At 38.3% G+C, this 17519-nt stretch overlaps 1 pseudogene; it reads left to right on the top strand.

Annotated features, from left to right (window-relative positions):
* Positions 1-6738: 6738 nt before the first annotated feature.
* Positions 6739-17519, top strand: part of LOC109096874 — a 108715-nt pseudogene continuing 97934 nt past the window's right edge.

The following is a 17519-nucleotide window of genomic DNA, read 5'->3' as shown; positions in this document are numbered from 1 at the left end:
TTTTAGGTCAGTGAATCCTAGAATTGGACTTTGACAAACCTCTCTTTGAACTCCGGAGTCTGTGACTGTTGAGGACATGTAGAAATAATACACTGTGCTAAATACGATGTTGAGCTGGCAAGCTTTCTTCTCTTGTCTTCTTTCTTGGGCTCCCTTCTTTGGGTGGTGCTCTGTCAAGTCAACAATAAAGGTTGTTCAGATGATCTTTGTCGCCGGTTACCACGTTTATTTACAATATCTGGAACTAACCTTGTTGTGGGAAGGCAAAGGAAATCATGCAAAAAACCACTTAGCATGAACACTCAAACGACACATTTGTGCCGGTTAAGAGGTGTGGGATGATCACTCTGTCAAAAAGTGGGCCCATTTTCGAAGAGTTAGAATGTGGGTTGCATCTAACTCAGAAAGCGATGCTAAGAAACTTTATAAACAAAACATGGACCAGACAATGATCTGCCCTACACTGTGAAAGAACCTTTTCTGAAATTTACATAAAAAAAAAACAAAAAGGTGACTCTCTGAGGGGGCAAATGATCGCATAAGAGACTATTAGAAAATACATTCATAAAGTAATTTAAAACAATCCATAAAAAGGGCACTTCTTCTAGCATAACAATGCAAAAATTCTCTCAGTCTGAAGAATAACGTATTTTCGCGGTTTCCCCCAGAAATTGCACTGTTTAAAGAGGGCCTAAAAAGCAAAGAGATGTCAGGCCTACCATTGTGGAAGAGGCTTCTCCTGTACGCGGTTCCTTGGTGCTCAAAAGCCCTGAGGGACACTTAGTACATCGTGGTATTTCCAGTTGTATAGTGTGGCCACACAATTGGACTTTGACCTCCCACCGGTTCTATGGTTTAGGACCAAAGGAGGAGGGAACATTTATCAGCTGACTTTGCCATAGTCGAGGGAATCACCACTGCCCTACACCCATCGATTGTCATGTTTATGGCCCAGATGCATGTTATGATGGTGATCAGAGTTGTGGTGGACTTTGCCGATATCTTGCGGAATCAATGAAGACTTTTAAGCAGGCTGACTCAAACCCTCTTAAGATTGTCATGTTTACGAGCATGCGATGGTGTACAGTTAAACGGCTAGTAAGATGTTGAGAAACAAGCTAAGTTCTAACAATCAGTTCTTCTGTCTCCCGTTTTGGTCGGAGCATGAGAAAGCCGGCGTCTTAGTCTCTGCAACAGGGGGATGTCATGAATTGTGTGCCCCTTGTTTATATTTTCAGTGTGCAAGCGTGTCCAAGAGTAGAGACCACTTTTGACCAACTTGATCGACCAGACAATAGTGATATTGAAGTCGTTTTCACAGTCAGGAGCACTTAGAGAACAGACAGGGTCAGGACAGTCCTCAACAAGGGTTATTCAGTGTATAAAATTTATTTAAGATAGCTCGAGCCTTGTTGGAGGACAGAAGCACAAACATGTCGGGGGAAACATGAATCTGATTGACAAGTACGAGTCCCATAGTGGAAAGTGAGTTTAGCAAAGATTGTAGCACGTAAGATGAAATGGATGTAATGATAAACCATAAAATATAAGACATTGACCACTATATATATCTAATTAGGTTTTAGGGTATGTGGTCTACATAATAATGACAATTTTGAAATCTTGCATTAATTTATGGAATTTAATTTTGAAGTAGGATTGAACACATTGAAGTAAACAGGACAATTGGGGAGAGGAGACCTAAACGTCCCTGGTTTCTGGGTGTGTACTGGTGACACCAGCACACCGTAAAGACAGGCATTGATTGGAAAACTTACATAAAAAAAAGCAGTAGTTTGGTACAGTGGTAGGTATTCCCTCACTCCAGTTTGATGTTTTATTTTTTTATTTTGAAACTATGATTGTCGCATTTTGTATAATGTATATTTTGTATAATTTTGTGAGACTGGTGGGCACCTGTTTGTCTCAGTTTATTTTAAAAATATAATTAATGGTTTACATATTGTATAAATATTTTTAATGATTAACCACTTACTGGCCCAATGCCTGACCTTTTGTGACAACATGCCGGCCCCCCAGTGGGCTGGTAAGTACTCATATTGTCACACTATACAGTAAGCCTGTCATCAAGTTGGGAAAAACTGACAACTTAAATAAGATACAGCAACATCCATCCTAAACATCTTGTAGATTCTTCACTGCAAAAAACTGTATTTAGGTAGAACTTTGTGAAATCTTGAGTGTGATTGATGTCTGTTATGCAAGGTGAAAATGACTCTCCTCGTCCAATTATTGCGCAAACACAAATGTGGAGCTTTACATAGAGACCTTTTAATTCATCGTCATTTTACCACCATGTCCCGAGAGCCAAATATTTACGCGACCGTGATGAGCAGGTCAAGCTCTTGGCTTAATTTAGCATGCAACTCTTGAGGAAAACACAACTGGTGTTCTACGTGTCTCCTATTAATCGTGTTTGCAAACAAGTGGACTTCATGAACAACAAGTCATTTTCAGCGCTACAAAATATAGCAGTCATTCCAGCTTGACAGATTTTAACCCAGGGCTCGGTTACCAAAACAGCCAAGTTAATGTGCCTGTTTTCCCAGAATTGCCGTAAATAATCTGTCCAGATATCCGGCACTGGACAGCAAGGCTGTGTAAAGGGGGTTTATAGCAGTGTCCTCCACAGACAAATCTGAGAACACTGGCAAGAGAGGTGTGGAAGAAGGAGCTGCACCATGGGTGCATCTTAGGAAATGTAACGCTGATCGTGATCTCCTGCTTGGCATTTGTCGTTGTTGTATGCGCCTGTGTGTTCTACCTGGAACCAGGGAGGTGTTGCCCATGTTAGGTCGTCTTTCGTTTTCCTGTGATCTCTGCGCTAGGTGGGGGACGTGTGAGAAGGCACTCTACCCTCAAGCCATAGTCTGGCCAATGAACACTAACTGATCGGGAGCTCCTGGCCGGCGCCCCGAAGTTTGTCATGACTTCCTCCCTTACCTCCCCCCAGTCTAGCATTTCTACTGTCAATTCTACATGTTACAGCCACATGGTTTCCCATCACACCGTCGTACCGACAGTGTCCTGTACTTGTAAATACTACATGGCTCTGCTTTATATGACTACACATAGAGGATGACTGCTACATTTAGCACCTCCTCAATCTTCTTGACCCGCGGCCGACACATTGTTGATCTCTCTCGGTATAAATGTCTAACTGCACATACGTAGATCGTGAACAACAAGGTTGTGTGTGTGTGTGTTTGGGTCAGGGCCTGTTCCCCTTTTTAGCTAAAAAATCGATATCGTGGTAACACAAGGACCAAATACAACCGTACTTAAAGACTTTTTAAAAAATAGAGCATTACAATTAAAGTAAGTCTCACGGTGTGTGTTATATGCATCGTATGTGTTTGAGCTGGTTTTAGTGTTATTATAGTATCATTAAAATACCTGTCATTAGTTTTGTTAAATATTTTTGGAAGTGTTATTGTAGATTTAAAAAAACTATTTTTAAATTAGATTTTATTTTTCCATCATTTTTCTGATTTCGATTTTGAAGTTTGGTATATTATATATGTAATATCATAGCTAATTACATAGTTATATAGTATATATTTACTAACTTAACACTTAGCAATATAATATATATGGAAACGTATATAATTCTTGATTGTTCCTTTTTATGCAAGCCCAAAATGATAGGGACTAGTGTAAAATAAACCAGAACTAAATTCATCTAAGAGGCTAAAAAATAAAATGGATTGTCATTTCTTTTTTGTAGTATGCAAATTTTCATACACTACGCAATGTAAGTATATAACATTGAAATAAACAATTCTAGCCATAAACATGAATAATAATTTAAAAGTCTGTATTTACAAGTATTTATATTTAAAATATGAAAACAGTACTTCAGTTGTAGTTTGTTTGCCTTGCAGACTGGAGCAGTTTACCCAGTTAGGTACAAGGACTCTGTATAGTTTCTATATTTCCTCCACCACAAAATATATTACATGCATAACTATAGCGTAGATCTTCATGGAAATTTTCAAAACTACATATTACACAAAGGTGAGGGACTTTACATTTCAAATGTTGAATATGCGTATTTATGATAGAGTTTTTTTTATGACTAAAATATCAGAAACAATGTCCACTGATCCATGATGACAGCATGCAACATATGGACACAGTCAGAAGATGCACACACATCCCAGAACAATGCCCTCCTCACAATCTCTTTGTCTCTCATTATGTTCATTTTGCCATGTCTTCTGACTCTCCATAAATTAAAATCTACTCTTGCATGCGACTTTTTAAACGAGGGACTTAGCGAAGAGGAGGCTTATTTGATTAAAAAGGGGAAAGGGTAGAGGAGGGAGCCTCCACAGCGCGGCAGCAGGAGAGAAGCTCTACTTGTGCTCATGAGGTGTGCACAACGCCTGGGCGGAGAAGGAGAGGAGGGGGTTGGGTGCTCAGCGGCTTCCAGTGGGCCTGAAAAAACCAAACCGCCATGAGGGACCTGGCTTCCTGTGCAGCTACCCTGCTGTCTCAGTGCGGGGGGAACGAGGGGATGGAGCACGTATGAGGACCCATGGGGACTCTCCAAGCTTCAATTCTCACTAACCCTGCGGGGTCTAAATGAAACCCCCCCCCCCATCCTCTCTCTAAGTGCTGTGGCGGTGGTGAGATGCGAACCAGGGCTTGCTTAACAGATGAATGTAACTAATGGAACTTGAAGGTGGACGGCTGTGTAAATTAAGGTTAAAAATGCTGTTGTTTTTCTAATATGATGTTTATATTGTTTCTATGATGTACTAAATGTATCTTTGGGGTTTTGATAGTGTTACAAGCACTGTAACTAGTTGTTTTTTTTTTTCTTATTTAACACAGTTCTTACTAAATGCTGTTTTACTGTTTGCACACTTGCTTAGATGATACGGTATTTTAATTTGTTGTGAAACTTTGTTACTCTGCACCATGACAATACAGGTGAATACCAATCAGGTCGGAGTGTCCAAAGTGTGTGGACAACCTGTATCCTGAGTTAAAAGATAATGAAAAAACGGTTTTGTACTTGTTTCCACCATTATGGACAGTGTATTAAATGTATTACCTGGTTTCAACAGTAAAAGAGAATATTCACCACAGAATATGAACTCCACACACACACATGTTGGTATTGGTGAGTTGACAGGACCTTTCCAATAGGGCTAATGGTTTTTATACTGTGTTGTCCTACCTATTGACCCTAACCCTATAGCCCCCACAAAACTTTGTTGCAATTTTTCGATTGAAAAAAACAAAAACAAAAAAAAAACCACCATTTAACATGTTGGTTTAAGCCTTTTAAATACTGGGGACACGTGTAGTGTCCTCATAACCCCAGCCTTCATATTGTAATACATAACAGTCACTATACAAATTTGTGTCCCTCATAAACCACATAAACGAATGCACGCATGCACACACATCCCATATAAAGAAAGAGACCAATGAAAGAATATGTTATATTTTCCATTTAATTCATGTGCAAAAGTCCCACACATTATAATGCATATTATATATATAATATATATATATATATATAGATCTATAGAAATATATATATCTATATATAATACATTTTAAAACAATTAAATTATATAAAATAATTTTAAAAGAATATCACTGTGGTAAAACAGTGATTGGTTTTTACACACCCACATATAAAATAATATAACTTGGCTTAATAAATTATGTATTTAGGTAATCAGCATAATCACTGTCAACATTAACTTTGTTGGCTAAGCAGTTGATTGGTTTATCATCACTAATTGTGACAATTAATACGACTACTTTTTGCATCATCATTCCATGTACCAGGAACAATGAGGGGAGAACTTATATTAAACACGCCCCAATAGAGGGCGCTGCTCTCCAAGTTCAAGTGTCAAAAGCAGTATTTACAAATCATCAGGAATCGACCGGGCAAGGGTTTATGTTATAACATCAAAATCCATGCTATGCCACCATCTTAAACACCGTCCATAACCATTTAAAGTGCATATTGCCTCATGCAGTATTTATGGGTATGAGACGAATTCGATTGTGTTTCGGTTTTAATTTAAACTATCGATCGCCGTATCCACATTCTTCACGCAAGAATGCCCATAAAATCAATATAATAGATGTATTGGTTTTTGCGTACAAAACAAGAGTGTAAATGGACATATAGACATCCAACAAGCAAAAACTATATAAGACAATAGCGTACACAACAAGAACCTAAGATGTATTTGCAATAGGATTAAAAATAAGAACAAATCAAAATCAATATATCAGGTACGACGAATACAACAACAGGCCAGAAGATTCTTCATCTGACCGAGAGAAAACATAAAAACACTCAAGCTGCGCGTTGCGTTCGCGTCGCGTCAGATCTGATCAGCGGTCTCGTAATATCTATCTATGGTGGATAATAAAAATCATAACCTTATAAACTCTCTGCTTTTAAACGGATGAAAACGTATCCAGCACCCCCCTCCCCTCTCCTGCGACACGGGGAGCGCGACTGAACGCGGAACAACTCCATCCCGCGTTTTCTGCTCTTTTATTTAGGACGCTCTCAATAATTGTTTTCAGTAGCCCTATTCAATATCGCAGGTTGGCGTTCGTTTCGATAACTCCATTCCGCGCGCGCCCGCGCCGTTCGATCTGCTCCGCTCCGTGTTTTGCGCGCGCTCCCCCCCCGCCTCTCTCTCGTCGCGCTCCTCTCTCTCTCCCTCTCTAGCGCTGAACTCCAGCCCCTCTCGCGCTCTCTCTATCAGCCTTTCATTCCGTCTCAATATGTCTCAAGATGGCGGCCAATGCGGGATCGATGTTTCAATATTGGAAACGCTTTGATTTGAAGCAGCTCCAGGTCAGCTCCCTTTCGTTTTGTACTCGCTGTGTGTGCCGTGTGAGGCCGTCCCGGGGAGGCCGCCGCGCTGAGAGTGTGGCGCGTTGCTCTCGCATCGGCTCTTTCGCCGGGTTCGGTGCCCATTTGATTAAAGCGGCTCTCTCGCGCTGATCGGAAAAATTGATCCTCTTTGTTTCAATTCCCACGTGATCACCCATCACGGTCAAGGTGGAATGCTGCCACTTCGGCAAAAGGGAGGCCGAAGGTTTCACGATTCTTTCCGGCTCCGTTCCATCCTCCCGGGATGTTTTGGAATAGTAGTTTGTGCTGAGAGCTTTAGATAGTATAGTTTGTGGAAATAATTTTGTGTTTTACGAGTGTGCTCGCGCATACACCGGTGGCGCTGTTGCTGGACCGAGGACGTTATTTTCCTTAGTAACGAGAGAGGATTTAGACTGCCTTACTTTTTCAGATTTTCACCTCGGATTTATTGGTTTTCTAGCAACTTTTTTGTGGGACTTTTAGAAAGTTTATGAATTTCGCAAACGCCAAAAGTTCAGCATTAGTAGGTAAGTTTTCAACAGTGACGACGTGAAAGTGGCTGCTAAACCTACCCGCCATACAAGGACAATTAAACACAAAAACAATAAACATAACCACGAACAGAGGAACGTTTTTTGTTAAATATAGATGTGAGACTCTAGAAAAGACGGTTTGTTTCGTTATTCAGTTACAGAGGCCCGACAAGATAGCTCGCGTCAGAACAAAATAATGCAATTTAACTATTTTTTTCCACCCCCCCTCACAGATAACTTGTGTTCAAGTCGTTCTTCAGAAACACGGAGCGTTTTAAAACGCAGGCGGGAACTGTGAAGATTCGGTTTGGTCTGCAGTTGTTTTGGCTTAATGTTGTGGTATTTGTTTTTAAATCTGGTTAGTTGTCAAAGTCAGAACTCTTTCGTTGTTTGTAGTGTAGGAGTATGAAGTGCATTTGTCGCGTTTGGGTAGGCATAAAACATTAGACCCATGATTATATCAAATTATTGATTAAGAGTTTAATGCCTTTATGAACTGAGGTCGCAAAGCTTAGCCAGAAAAAAAAAATCGCTGACCTATTTTCCGATCGAACTTTAAATTTCCTCTTACCTGTAACCATTTCTAAATCTTCATGAGCCTCACGAGTCATTTTAAAATCGATGTCATTCGATAATAACAAGAAAGCGAGCTTTCTGGATCGATTAGGTTTTCTGATTTAGTAGTATTTTGAATATTTGTCAGATATGCTAATATGAAACTAAATTTAAGCAGAATGCAGAACGCTCTATATGTGCATGTGTTGCAATATGTTTTGAGATGCTATTCAGATTTTTGTGTAACATTAATCGTAATAGTAAAACATTGCCCGACTCGTTGCATGTCCGATGTTTTGCTGTTTGATTATGTTGGTGTTTCTTGGGAAATCATTTATTCAGTTAGGGTTCAGACATATAGTATTGAACATAAAAGGACCACACACACAGCTGGGCATTATTCTGATGTGGGTGACTTGTCTAAAGTTTCAATGCTCTCCCTCCCTCCTCTCTCTCTCCTCTCTCTCTCATCTCTCTCTCCGGCCCGTCTCTCTCTCTCTCTCTCAGCTGATAAGGACTGGCATCAGCGAGTTCAGGCTTTAAATGATGTCATGGACACTATTTATCATCTAGTTTTTGTCTGTTGCTACGTCGTGTCTTTTCTATTCAAATCGTATTTTTCAGAATGTTTTAAATGTGTTTATTTCTTGTTTTTTTTCTGATTAACTTCTTTCTGATTCACGCTTAATTGATGCCTCGATGTGAATCAGATGTCTCATATTACCCTGCAAAAACCGCACCAGACAGTGAAATAAAGTGGTCTGAATTATCAATTTCCACAACCCAGTGATTCCAAACAGACCTGTTTGTCTCATATATCCCAAACTTTTTGTTTGCCGGTGTCACCTGCCTCCTTCTGTCACCACGTGGCTCAGAGGTCTGCGAATGCAGGTGATGTGTAAGTGTACCTCACTTTAGTGTGTTGGTCCCGAGTTTTCGTGCGTCAACCTCGAGAGTTGAGCGATTGACGCAGGCAGTTCTGCCACCATCAAGATGTGAGTAGACTCTTGTCTGTACCTGCATTGGGCCCCTGTTATGACTTTAAAATGTGTTTTGATATCTGTTAATGAGGGGCACATTGGCCGGCTGTGGTACACTGTGTACCTAAACGCCATAAGAGTGTAATCTGTTGCGTTTTTTTTCGTTTCTTCTGTGTGGTTTACTGTATGTATGGTGGCTATGCTGCTATATTTGTTGATGGGGGATCTTCTACAGTGGTCTGTGAAGAGTTTTAGCAGATTAGGCTGCCAGACGTTATAGTACCCCATACACTTTTCTTAATGTAATAGATAATTAACTGATAACTTGTAATCTTTGGTAATAATTTATTAGATGAGTACACAAATGAGAATGATATTTGAATATTTTTGAGGAGATTCATCACTTGCGATGGAGTGTTTTCATTAAAACATCACTTTATTTTGACTGTTTTAGTAATAACTGTCTGGGCTGACACCTGACTGGATTCGAATGAATGGGGGGAAAGTCCCTAAAAAGTGAGTAGGAATGTCTCCACGTGTCTGAGGAAATGCAGGGTAAACTGCTTTTAGTCATTGGTTTTAATGGCTGACACGAAATGATGAATAGAACAACGGCGTCTCTGTGGAGCCCACAGCCCACACATTCCACAGACTCTGATCCTGACCACTTCAAAACCAGCCAACTATATAAGCCCCAAAACAACACACACATTTGCATTGTGGCCTCTCCAATTTAGCCTCAAAGTAAAGCACTTCAATTGAATGATAATAAATCCTGCAAAGCAATTTGGTTGATGCAGTTTTGAGGAAACCAAATACATTTTCAGATATATTATGTGGTCTAAATTTGACCGAAATTATACAGAAAAAAAATTTCTTTGCGAAAATTTGTAGCCCTTTAACATTCTTAAAGATAAAGAAAATAGTAAATCACTTAAATTGACTTTTGTATTTTTATAATTTCATAGTTTAGTCTTATAATAAATTCTGTAACCCTTTTGAGTGTATTTTATATATAGGCACTTTTGAGGAGAAAACAAAACATTTTCAGACATTATTTGGGTAACACGTTAATTTCAAGGATTTATTCTCACTATTAACTATGCATATTACTAGCATATTGTCTGTTTAGTGCTAATAAAGCACTTATTAACTCCTTATTCAAACATGACGATATTTTAAATTGCTAAATCTCACCCCATACCTAACTTAACAACTACCTTACTAACTATTAATAAGCAGTTATTGAGGCAAAAATCATAGTTAATACTGAGAATTTCACCTTAAAATAAAGTGTGACCATTATTTGCTTTATTTTTTCAAGAAATTGTACAGAAAAAGATACAGTTTTGTGAATTGTGTACATTAATAGCCTTTTTCATATTGGTAAAGGTATGATATAAGGTTACATATGCTGTGTAAGGTCCATGGTTTTACTTTACTGTTTCCTTTGCCGCTTGGGACACGGTAATTAAATTTGTCCAATTGTACAGGAAAAAAAACTTTTTGTGAATTGTATACATTAATAGCTTTTTAATCATTGCAAAGACATTGAGACTAAAATAAAGCAGTTTCAATTGACTCGATTTATACTGATAATAAATTCTGCAAGGCCCTTTGAGTATCTTGAAATGCCCTTTTGAGTAAAAACAAAACTTTACACAATATATTATTTGGGTTTACATTTGACCGAATTGTACAGAATTTTGTAAACAATATAACATTGAGAGCCTTGTTCATATTTGTAAAGACATGACGAATATTACATATGCAGAATAGGGTCCAGCTGTGGTGGTTTCATAGTACTGTTTCCTTTCTTGTGTGTGACGGAGATTCGGTCTGTTGCCTTGATTTGGTTATTAAAAAAAGTAGCAGAGCTTGTCGCTGAAAAGAATAGGTTATCAATTTCAGATCTGGTACTTGAGCACCTTTGTTCTACTACCAGATCAGCCCCGATGCTGATAATCTCACACTATTTGAATTACCTGCTCTGCGAGGTGCTGCGATCTAAAAATAAGAAGTGTTTTTTTTCCTCTGTGTAGTTGGTCTGCCCATCTCATGTGATCATCGTAGGCCAGCAATGGTGGCCTGAGTATAGCTCCTTTAAGGGTACTCAGGTCCTCTGTGATAAATACTTGATGATGATGATGTATTTTTATTCAGTCTAAAGAGGGAATCATTCACAACGGCCCCCAATGTATTTTAACTTGTGTATAAGTTGAAGATGTGCTTATATGTAGAGCTAAATATGTGCTTAAATAGATGTTTTTACTTGAATATGTATCTATGAAGTGTCTAATAGTTTAATGAAATTGTTTTAAGCGAGTGCTTTTTATAGGTGTGTGTGATCCCCCTCTTTCCTTTGCTGATCGGTCTGCACTCGGTTGCTGGAGATAAAGATGGCAGGAAGAATTCAGTGACCATGGGAATCGGGGGGGAGGCCATGTGCCAGCACACCTCTTTTCTCTCTCTCCGTCACCCTCTCTTAGACGCTCATCCACACACGGTCATTACTTCACTGACTGCCCCCTTTTGCTGTGTCTGAGGGCTGGGGTTTCACGGGGGGGGCCGCTCCCCTCCCGCCCCACACAGGGAAGCCAGAACTCTGACGCCACCCAGCATAATTAGGCCGTCCATTTCAAACAGAGCCCGAGTTGGAGGAGGGGATGAGAGCGCTCGCCCCTCCCCCCACCCCTTCTCTCGCTTCCTCTCTTTTTCTCTCTTTTCTTGCTTCCTTTCGTTCTTTGCTTTATGGCGTGTTTGGTCTGCATGCCCGTGCACTCTGGAAATTCTTCCAGTTTGAAGGAATTTAACACCTCTGATTTGTTTACAGCAGCTGAATTGAAAAAAGAGCAAATTGCAAAAAAGAAAAACTAAAGTTTATTGGCACCATGATGGTCTTTTTCTGTGTTAAACTTTAAAGTCAAAAGGCATTTTTAAGTAAAAAATCGAGTAGACCCTTTTTTACTTTCTTGATGGATGTTTCTAATTTTATTGTGAATGATTTATCTGTGCATTTTAGCTCAAATTAAAAAATGTTTTTGTAAACTTTCATTAAAATGTGATAAATTTGCTCTTCTTTTGTTGATGACATCACCAGTCTGGCTATTTGAATAATGTAACTAATAGTCAAACATCAATTTGTTTTTGTTTTTAGATAGCTTACATTCGAAGTAGCTTTTGATATTTAAAAGCCAGTTTTTTCATGATTCCATCCAATTCCTCATGGATAAAAAGTTCTGACCTACAGGTTTAGCTAGAGGTTACATTTTTATTTTTATTTTAAATAAATGTCTCGAACATTTGTTTTCCGGTGGTCATTCAAAAACTACTTAAAGCCTTGAACATGGGAGAAAATGGACTGCTGAATAATATTTGTGTAAAATAGTGTTAAAACCAGTGCGTCAGGTTTATTACTGTGATAGACTGTGGAAAAAGGTTAGAACAGCGTTTTATTTGCTTCTGTTCAGAAAACATCTGGAAAGAGTTTGAGGGAAGTAGTTCTGAATTAAGAGCCATGGGAAAGAGATCTGCTCCGATTGCCCTCTTTTCCTGAGCGAAGGAGAGAGAGAGAGAGAGATAAAGCGAAAGAGACTCAAAGGGAAGTTAGGTCCAAATGGTCTTTTTGTATATTGTCACTTAAAACAGATTTAATACTTAAGAATCATTATGACTGTCATCTTGTTCCATGTTATCTGTTCTATGTCATTTGGATTTATCGGTTTTAATGGCTACATTAAACAAAAATTACAGTGCTTTTATGCAAGTTGTACGTTTAGATTCTGTCATAAACAACAAATTTAAACCTAGCTGAATCACACTAACATTTGTTATGATTGCCCCGTCATTGAACGTTTCTTACTGCAACCCGATCCATTGTTTTCAGACAAGATTCACAAGTCTATGATGAGAAGAGCATTTTTTTTATTTCCAGTCGTCGCTGCCATTTCGAGGCTCTGCCGCGCCACCTTAATTCGCCACAGATATGTTTAAAAAATCACAACCCCCGGAGATCAAAGGCCTTGACAAAGCCTGTGACTTTACTGTGCATAAAACTAATGAGGTGCATCTTCCTGTGTCTGGATGCTTTTTCATCTCGTCCTTGTCTGCTGTTGTCGCCGGTGGTCAATATGTTGTTTTACAGCAACCCTCGGTTTACTCTCATTTGGATTTTATTTGCAAATTTCTGCAATAAATCACTGAACAAATGAAACTTTTCAGCTAGCTGTGAAGCTGTGTTTTTTAAAATTAACATGAGATCAAAATTTTTGAAAAAATTACCTTTATTATTACATTTCTGCTTTTATTTGAATGATTAATTTGTGCATGTTAAATGGTTTGTCTTTGTAATCTTTATAATACAGTATTAGCTCTGAGCCTGAAATGACTTAATGACTGACGTCTTTTCACCAATTTGCTTGTTTCAATCAAAACGAATATAACCCCTTTCTAGATAATTTGATATTCTGTTACCACCAGAAGTATGTCACATAACAGACATACAAAGGTTTGCAACACAGTTTTTAATGTTGAGTTAAAACCACAAATTGTTGGTGCTAGGGCTAAATGAGATGGCTAATTATTGGCAACTTTGCCTCTTGAAATCAACATGAAATCAAAATGGACTGTATTTACTTTCTAAATATGTGTTCTAGGTCTTATTGTAAGTGTTATGTGCAACATAATTTTTTTTTTCGCTTTGTGGTGTTTATTCATAAAATAACAAGTTGTACCATCTCCAAACAAAAGCTACCAAACTTATTTTTCTTGTCCTACATCATTGAGTGTTATCCTTAAATTGTGCCACATTAAGTAACTAGTTTGTGAACACTGTTTTCTTGATGACTTTAAACCACAAATTAATCGGCTGAAAGTAAGCATTAATGGCAACACTGCTAATTATCGGTGACTCCACTTCAAAATTAAATGAAAATGGGCTGTATTTACTTTAAAGGGGTCATATGATGCAATTTCAAGTTTTCCTTTCTCTTTAGAATGTTACAAGCTGTTCGTACATAGATGAGATCCCTAAAGTTGCAAAGACTAAAGTCTCAAACCCAAAGAGATGTTCTTTATAAAATCTAAGACTCGTTCATGGCCTCCTAAAATGCCTCGTTTAAACACTTACCCACATGTCTACGTCACTGTGTTGGAAGATTTGCATTACAAAGTAGAAGGTGCAACTTTGATTCTCACTGTAGTATTGTTGCTGTTGCCGCCGTCATGTTGTGGGGATGCTGTGGTTCATTGTGAACGCGAAACTACTTTGTTTGGTCTTCCAAAAGAGGACACAACTAAAAATCAGTGGTTAGATTGTATTTACAACACTGTTCCAGAACAGTTCATCCCAAGTATTTTACATGTGTGCAGGCGAAATTTACAGAGGACTGTTTCTTAAAAACCTGGGAAGGCTGTGCATGAAGGTTGTTTCTATAAAGTGGGGCAACTCCAAATTTGCAAGGACAGTCTGGCACTTCTGACTCCATAGCCTGTAAGTACGTTTTCATATTTAAAGAATTTGCCACTGATGATTCAAATGCGTGTTTTGAGCAGTGTAGAGTAGCGCTGTTGTTTGTTTGTCGTTTCTCTGATCACAAATGCAGACTTGGTACACCTCGCTTCTCAGAACATGAGCTTTGTAAAAATTTACGCGTTTCAGAAGGGCGTGGGCATAGAGGAGCAACAATAATGTACAGTATGTGGAAAATAATGTATTTTTTGAACCTTAAAACGCATTACATTGCATTAACACCAAATATACAAAATAATGTTCTTTTTAGCAACTTCATATAACCCCTTTAATGCATGTTCTGGGTCTTATTGTAAACAAGTTAAAGTTATTCCAGAGAAAAAAAAAATGTTTGTCGTAATCCGACAATTTATTTTTAAAGTAACAACTTTCTTTGCCTCTGAACTGATACCACCAAACCACCATTTTCCTTCCCTACATCGCAATTTTGTTATCCTTAGAATTATGTCTTAACTAAAATTGTTTTCAAACACTGTTTCATGTTGGCTTCATCTGCGAGTGATTGGTGAAACTAGCTAGCAGTGAAGCCAAACCGCTGTTTATCTCAACACAAAACAAAAAATGAGTCGTCATGATCTCGTACTCAGTCCGAACAGCAGGCAGACGTCATCTCTGGCTCAATAATTTACTGGGTAAGATTTTGTTTGAAAAATAGAGATTGTATTTGCTCTTTAAATATCAGAGTATCGATTTGCACATGGTGGCGGCAGACGAAGACTCGCAGTTCGGAACTGTTAATGTGTGTGGGATACTCAAGAGGCTGGATTTCTCACTCACATGCCATTGTTTGATAAAAGCCCAGCTCTTAGGGGGCTAATGAACAGTCCCATTTCAGCTGAGGCGAGGGGAGGCTCGCACCTCTCTTTCTCCCTTTATCTCTCTCACTCTCCTTCTCGCTCTAACTTTCTTACCGCTCGCTGTGAGAGATGATTGAAAAGGCTGGAGTTTCCATCAGTGGCCCGTCAGCTGTAAATGTACTCAGACTGCTGAAACAGCCCTACGTTGTTGCTGACCGGTGGCATGGGCCCAGAGGATGTAGTCGCCATATTGCATTGTGTATAGTGTGCCAGCATAATCAGGTGTGAATAAGTAGGTCAGCTGTGGCCTGTGTTTCGCGTTGCCGGTTGGTAATTCTGACAGCAGCCGAGAATTTCTTTGTGCAGTCGGTGGTTTGCGGATTGTTGATGTTGAAGACTGTTTGCGGGGAAGAGAGGGACGTTCACCAGCTTGTGTGAATCAGATGAAGGATGATTCCATTTGTGTTGGGTTACATAAGGAGCCAACCCTTTGGGGGTGACCCAAGCTTTTTCTTTTTTGCACTCAGTGTTTCTCTTCTTCACTTCATTATGTCGTTTTCCCATTCAGACTCTCTCTGGTTGGCACATAGCCTTGGTTTGATTGCCAACTGAGAAAGTGCCGTGGCGGTATCAGGATACCTGACGTAAGGCGACACACTCTTTTGTCCGTGCATTCTGTCGAGAGACATCTGGGGACTGCTGTTTAACTTCACTGGTCTCGAGGACATAAAACAGGTGTTTTTGTGACTAAATTAATGGATTAACCAGCAAGACCCAGACACGGTTCCATTCCAGATTCAATGCCCATTTTTTTTTTTAAACCTTGTGCTGTGTGCGTAATCCTAGAGATTATAAATAGCCATTCCCCAATAAAGAACTGGAAGGGAGGGCCACATGCACAGCAACCTTCATACGTTTCATTGTTTATGCATTTACCTAATTTATGTTTAAAAGTAAGATTTATAAGGATAAAAAGTATATAGTCGAATGCGAGGCCTTGTGGCCTTTTGACTTGTGGTTTAGAGGCATGTGCAAAACTACATTAAAAACTACAACTTATTGTTCATAAAGGTAATAGTTCTGTCATAATTTTTTCATTTTTTTTTTTCCCAAGGGTGTAATAGTTTTGTCATAATTTTCTAAAGTCAATGGGATCCAGTGTTTTGTTGTTTCAAAATATCTTCTTTTGTGCTCTGCAGAAGAAAAAAAGTTGTATAGTTTTGGAATGACATGAGAGTATGATGAACGAAATGACAGAAATACATTTTTCTGTGAACTACTTACCCCTTTAAGGAAGAAAAATAATTATTAGGCTGGTTTAGGGGTCACCTGGTCCTATAAGATGCTGATGGCAAAATCAAAAGAAATCACATGTAATATAAATGTAACCGTAAACCTAATCATGATTGTAATACAAAAAATAGAAACTATAGAAGTTGTACCCTTGCATATCTTCACTGTCCTGTACAAATTCTTACAAAAGTTGTCATAAGAGTATGTTGTAGTCTTTATATATTAAAAATGCATTTGTGGTTGGGGTTGGTTTGGGGTCCTATCCTTACCAAGGCTGCATTTATTTGATCAAAAAAATACAGTAAAACTGTATTAAAACAATTTAAAATAAATTTTGTTATAAAATATTTTAAAATGTAATTAAGTCCTGTTATAGCAAAGCTGAGTTTTCAGCATAGTTACGCCAGTCTTCAGTGTCACATGATCCTTCAGAAAAACCATTCTAATATGCTGATTTGGTTCTTGAGATACATTTTATAATTATCAATATTTATTTGGAATAGAAATGCATTGATTTTTTAAATAGAAAATAAAATAATAATAAATAGATAGTAAATATTTTTATTGTTGTCATTATGGTCACTTTTGATCAATTTAATGCATCCTTGCAAAAAAAAAAAAAAAAAATTTATATATATATATATATATATATATATATATATATATATATATATATATATATATATATATAAATAAATAAATAAATGAAATCTTACTGAGACCAAACTTTTAAAAAAAAGTGTATAACGTGAGTTTTTTTTTCCATAAGCACAATAACGTAAACTGGCTAAGCCTCTATAATCTAATGAGAATACTGTGTCTGTAAAAACAGGAGTTTTCGTTGGCAACTGTTAGAGAAGTTTTTATTCTTGAGGAGCCCCCAGATGCTCAGTACATTATGTGATATGATGGTGGCTCCTAATTTAGCTGTGGTCTTATCCT

Source organism: Cyprinus carpio, chromosome A10 (genome assembly GCF_018340385.1).
Source record: "Cyprinus carpio isolate SPL01 chromosome A10, ASM1834038v1, whole genome shotgun sequence".
Lineage (NCBI taxonomy): Eukaryota > Metazoa > Chordata > Actinopteri > Cypriniformes > Cyprinidae > Cyprinus > Cyprinus carpio.
This window is presented reverse-complemented; position numbering and strand designations above follow the sequence as displayed.